Source organism: Thamnophis sirtalis, unplaced genomic scaffold (genome assembly GCF_051295495.1).
Source record: "Thamnophis sirtalis isolate CommonGarterSnake01/CBP01778 unplaced genomic scaffold, rThaSir2_p1.2 scaffold_3, whole genome shotgun sequence".
In the NCBI taxonomy this organism is placed as follows: domain Eukaryota; kingdom Metazoa; phylum Chordata; class Lepidosauria; order Squamata; family Natricidae; genus Thamnophis; species Thamnophis sirtalis.
In genome coordinates this window covers 29,257,454-29,263,649 of record NW_028261383.1, presented here as the reverse complement: position 1 = coordinate 29,263,649, position 6,196 = coordinate 29,257,454, and positions in this window count along the sequence as shown.

Below are 6,196 nucleotides of genomic sequence, written 5' to 3'. Positions count from 1 at the left end.
GGCTCCTTATATTGGTTCTCATTTTTGTTCAGTTTACATTCAGCATTAAATCACATAGCTTGAAGTAATGTTTTACGTGTTGTTGCTTATCTTTCTTCATTCCATATGAATTTTGAATTATAATAATTGAGTAAAAAGTTGTTAAAACAACTCAAACTATTTGAAATAACCATATCCTTCAATTGTCATAATCTGAAAAACATAACAATCATCAATGACATTAATAAAAATTTCAGAAACCAGGCCAGATAAACAGTTACCAGAGATGTTCTGATAAGGTTTTATATTAAATCAAAGACTATGACTAACAATGGTGTGTGATTTTGTTACTATATAGATTGGTGTGCTGTTGTTATATATTATTTTCTGGGTGATGTTCTGACTTTGTTTTAAAAAAGAGTTAATGTCAAATGCTGTATGTATTTCATTGGTCTCTTCTTGCTGGATAATGTAAGATCACTCACAGTTAAATAAATGATAGAGATCAAAAAAGAGAAAAACAGAGAAATAGATAACATTCCATATAATAAGAATAGATAAAATATGAAACATGAACATTAGAGAAGCCTTAATTTTGAAGGAGATAGCGAAGGTAGAGAGGAAGCCCCAAAGACTGCATGGATTAAGATAATCTCCTGCTAGAACATAGGAGCCAACTGGAGAGAAGATGGTCATCCATGGCTGTGACAGCTTCGTGAGAGACAGGAATGTAAAAATCAAAGAGCAATATGTCTGCACTAAGTGAGAACTTTCTAATCTTCTGCAAATGAATTTACCCTGATATAGCACTAGATAACTCTGAAAGTGGGACTCAAAAAAGGGGTGGAGCAGGATTTTCACTCAATGAGAGTAGCGGCAACTAAGCTTTCAGAGCTATTGACATATCCAGAAAAAATTAACAGAGTGACTCCAAAAAAGAATGGAGACTGAGCTAGAAGAAAGCCTAGACTAACTATTTTTAAGAACTTTTTAAAAAAACCAAAGACTACTAGGAATATGCTTACTAATAATATTTATTAATATTGCTTACTGATGCAATATTTATAAATACTCCATAAAGACTCTTGTGATATTCAGAGAGGACATTAACCAATTTGAATGTGGAAAAGTGAAAAAAGAAGAGAAATGTTCTTGGTGAACTTGGAAACTCTACATCTATCAAGATATTATTTTGGGAAAAGCTTAGTGACTTGTTTTGGGGGCCTTGGTGGATTATGAACTTTAATTTGCAAAAAGACTTTGAAAGTGCTACAACAGTAACGGTGCGGATAAATTTAACATACACTATAAATTTGACTGCTGAAGGAAGCACTTACTCTTAATTTTTATCATTAATTGATTATTAATGATTAATAATAATTAATCTAATAATTAATCTAATTATTGAGTATTAATTATTAACTTTTCTAAATATATATACATCCTCATCAGCAACATCATCGGCGGCATCAAGACAGTCTAATCAACAAATGAGAGAAAGCATGTTAGGTCTGAAGAAGTCAAGCTCCATACAGAGTATGCAAATGATGCTACTATGGATCCAAGAAGCCATGAACAAAAGTGAGGAATTTATGTCAAAAAACCATGATGAAATCAAAATGAAATGGGAGAGATGAAGGGGGATATAGGTAAAATGGATGAAAAGATAGGGAACTTCCAGCAAATGATAGCGAAGAATGAACAGAGGTACAGAAAATAGAAATAAGGGTTGAACAAACAGAGAACAAAATGGACGAAATGGACCAAAAGCTACCACAGGCTAATAGAAAATTAGAAGAGAGTGACCTTTCTCGAGATGGAAAAGTTGGTATTGTACTGCTATAGCATCATATCTTGGTTCCCTATTAGATTACCTATGAAAGAGACAGCAAATGTCACCACATCATGAAGAAGTCTGTAACAAGCTATTTTTCAGTTTAATTCCCCAGAGAATTTTGACTTTATAGCCATGAAGACTGATAGTCTTCTGCAATTTTGAAAGATACAAGACATTTAACAGGGGTCTCCAATTGGTTGTTCAATATATCACGATCTGGAGTTAACCATTCTGGAGTATCTAACTCAGAGATGGGCATCACATAAGTTTACCAACGGTTCTCCCAGCATGCACATGCCTGCTTTGTGAGCATCTACACTTTCCACGCATGTGTGTGAACTTCCATGCTTCCGCTTTGCTATTGCACATGGTTTGAAAAACGTGGCTTAATAGGATGGCATAGAGTGGGGGGGGGGTGGGCAGGTTACCACTAAGTGTTTGCCTGAACCGGTCTGAACCGTCTGAATACCACCTCTGATCTAATTATTGAGAAAGATGGCCTCATCCACATCAGACAGAATAAGAAGGAAATTGAATTTGAATTTATTAAAAAAAAAAATTGAATTTATTAAAATTTATAGGCCGCCCTTTTCCCTGAGGGGACTCAGGGCGGCTTACAATCACAAGGGAGGGAAGTGCAACATCAAAAACAAAACAAAATGTGAACAAAGAAAAAAATAGTAAAACACAACTTTCGTTCAACAATCAAACACTCGGGCGGGTGAATTAGGAACCTATCCCCCAGGCCTGCTGGGAGAGCCAGATCTTGATAACATATATATTGATAAAATATAACAGCCCATTGCCTAGTTCACGAATATTCAACTGTTTTTCCACATTTGAAGCTTTAGAATCTCAAGAATAAGTTTTCAGACTAAGGGGGGAAAAAAGTCCCCAAATTGTTCCTTTCTTGATTCTCAAAAGGATTATTCTTCTGAGTCAAACAAAACTGTTTTCTCCAACTGCACACTTTTGTGGCTATGTTCATTCCCAATTCCCCTTCTAATTTTTACAAGCATGATTATTTATTCTCCTTTGGAATTTCCACCACCATAATTAGTTGCCAATCAATGTGACAACAAATGGGATAGACAGCACCTGATACTCTGATTTGTAATGGCCTCCTTCTGTTATGAGATCAGAGGTTAGGGTAAAGCTGGGAAAATACTGTAACAATCTGAAATTGCAGATAAAACTTCCAAATCTGGGGGCAAACTGGACCATCTTCCTTGTAATTGTAGACTCTGAGATTTAACTCTGTGCTGAAGAAAGATCTATAGGAAGGATCTCTTGCAGTGTATATCAAATGTTGTTGCTGATGCATATACAGCTTTTTCTGCTTCAGCTTCTGTCTCAAATACCCTGTGCTAGTATGCTGGTGAAATGCCCATTTAAGGTGATAATAGAAGAAAAGGAATGGTTCCATTACTACAAGCCAGGAGACTACTGGATTACTGGAATAATGTCTGGAATCGTAGCTCGATTGTATGAATTTTCATTCTCCATGTCTCCAACCCACCAATTGAAAAGGTAATTGTCAGCACGTCTAGGATTCTGGCCATTGCATTTACTGGCTCCAATGTCTCTTCAAGGAATGATTTCCATTCCCCGATTCCTCACCTTGAGAAAGGCAAATTCATTATTGCTTCTCCCAATTTCCTTTAGAGGAAAGGCTCCTGGGGAACATGATGATTTTGTAAAAGTTGCTTTTAAGTTCTTCCCCAAGTGTCAGCCTCAACACTGGGCACTGTCAACACTGTCCCACGATGACTCTGACCTGGATGGGGTTCTGCCTGCTTTCAAAATGATTATCTTGGTACTGTGGAGAGTCAGCAACCTGTTTATTCATATTTATTTTATTTATTTATTAACAATAGTTAAACATTAACTCCTAATAAAGTGATTGAATGAATACCTTAGAATAGAGGGAGATCTCGTGTATTTTCTCCCCATAATTTCTTCCCCTTCCTTACATTTACTCTTTAATTCCTACCACCCTCTCCGCTCTTTCTTTCCACCCTTTAACACTTTTGCCACTTTTGTGGCTTTCCTGTTCCTTTTGGTTTAAATAAAAGGAATATCTTTGAATAGTAGAGTTGGACGGGACCTTGGTGGTCTTCTTCATTTTCCAGAACTGAATTCAATACTTTCTTATATTCTATCCAAGCCATGAACATGTTGGTTCATCTTTTCTTTGAATTCTTTAGGATTAGCTTGTCAATCAGCAGTTGATCCCCTTCCTCTTGAATTTTTGCAGCATCCTTTCTGTTCTATAGGAAGCAAGTCATTTCTTTTCTTTATCAGCCTTTTCATTTCTGATTTACTCCATCACCACTTTCTAGGCTCTTATAAAACTGGGGCTGTTTTGCTTTGAACTGTGAATTTTCCTTGAACCGAGTTACTCGATTTTCATATTGTTTAATCTTTTCCACAATGGCAACAACCCTCTGCTTCAGCTCTTCAATTACTACTGCAATCTCCTTGTTCTCTTGCTTCCTGGCTGCTTTTGACCTGCTTGTTCTTCAGCTGACCTTGCCTTAGGTTCTTCAAGTTGCTCAAGCCTCAACGAAATTTCTTGATCTTCAATTCCAACCGAATTTTCCATTTAGGCTTCCTCTTCTTGCCTCTTTGGTTCTTTTGTATTTTAAACCCAATTCTCTGGTGGTTGTGAAGGCAGTTGCATACATCAGGTGTTTAGTTTTGGCTAATGTAGTGGTTTGGATGGTTGGCACAGCCCCATTGACCATTTTTAATACATTTCCCAATTCTTTCCGGTTCACTTGGTTCAGCTTAGGCAAATATGCTCTTTCAGCATCGTCCATTTGATTTATTATTATACAATTGTATCACAGCGGCCAGTTGTTTCGCCGGATTTGGCATTGGTTACTAGTCGGGCCCCACCCAGGGGCCTAGGACGTTGTAACATATTTTTGTAATATGTGTGCAGATCCAAGCAGTGAGGCTTTTGCATTTGACTGAGGGTGATTTTGTCAATTTTTAACTGTTTTAAATGTAATTCCAGTGCTTTTGGAATAGCACCCAGTGTGCCAATTACCACTGGAATTACCACTGCTGGTTTGTGCCATAGTCGTTGAATTTCGATTTTTAAGTCCTGGTATTTTGCGATTTTTTCATGTTCCTTCTCGGCGACCCTGCTATCACCTGGTATTGTGATGTCTATGATTGTGACCTTATTTTTCTCAACCAGTGTGAACTGCTGGTTCCTCTAGGTCACCAGAGCCATCTCTTCTTCTCCTCTGTCCCTCAAGGATAGGTTTTCAGTCTGAAGACCCCCAACAGCAATTTGTCTGGCTGGGTTTCCGCAAGGCTCAGCACAGCCTGCTTTTCTCCCAGCTGGTCTCGTGGCTTCTGGCTTTGCCTATTTATTTATTTATTGGAATTGCTCAAACAAGAACAAGAATAAGAGAATAAAAAATACAATTACAGGGACAATAGGCCTGTTGGTGCACTTATGCACACTCCTTCTACTGACCATTTAAGTATAAAGTAAGGGCCACAGAAGCCAATTTATGACTGAAAACTGTGAAAATTTGTAGCTGAAAAAACTGAATCAGGTAGGGCATGCCAGACTTCGACAACTCTATTACAGAAATTATATTTTTTACATTCAAGTTTAGAACAATTTACATGGAGTTTAAAGCGGTTGTTTGCACTCATATTATTGCGATTAAAACAGAAAAAGTCATTTACAGGTAAAACATTACTACGTATAATTTGGTATGCAATACCTGCATATGACTGCAAGCAATGCAGTTCTAAGTTATCCAAGCTGAGAATTTTGAGCCTAGTAGCATAAGGAATTCTATTGTGTACAGAAGAGTGCAAGAAGAATGCAAGAAGCCTTTTCTCGCAAAGTACTTCTAAACCCGCTTGATTGTACTGATTTCCGATATATGGTGGGGTTTCCAAACAGTTGAAGAATAATCTAAAATTGGTCTAGCATAAATTTTATAAGCTCTAATAACAATACAATGTTTCCAGAAAAAAGCTTTGCAAAATTAAGTTTACAACTCTTAATGCTTTTTTTTAGCAATGCTGTTATAGTGAGCATAAATCACCAGTGATAAATACACCTGGGTCCTTGACTAAGAGAGTCTCATCTGCTAGATCAATGCCACCTAGCTTATACTTGACATTATGATTACATTTACCAATATATAAGACAGAGCCTTTATTTATCGAAATTTGAAGTTGCCAAACAGATGACCATTCAGACACAGAGTCAGAGATCACTTTGCAAAACAACAGAATTATCTGTAGAATTGAATAATTTCATGCCATTGGCAAAAAGAATGCAATTGCTTTTAAGTTGATCACATAAATCGTTGATATAGAGAAAAAAAAGATGTTGAAATTTCT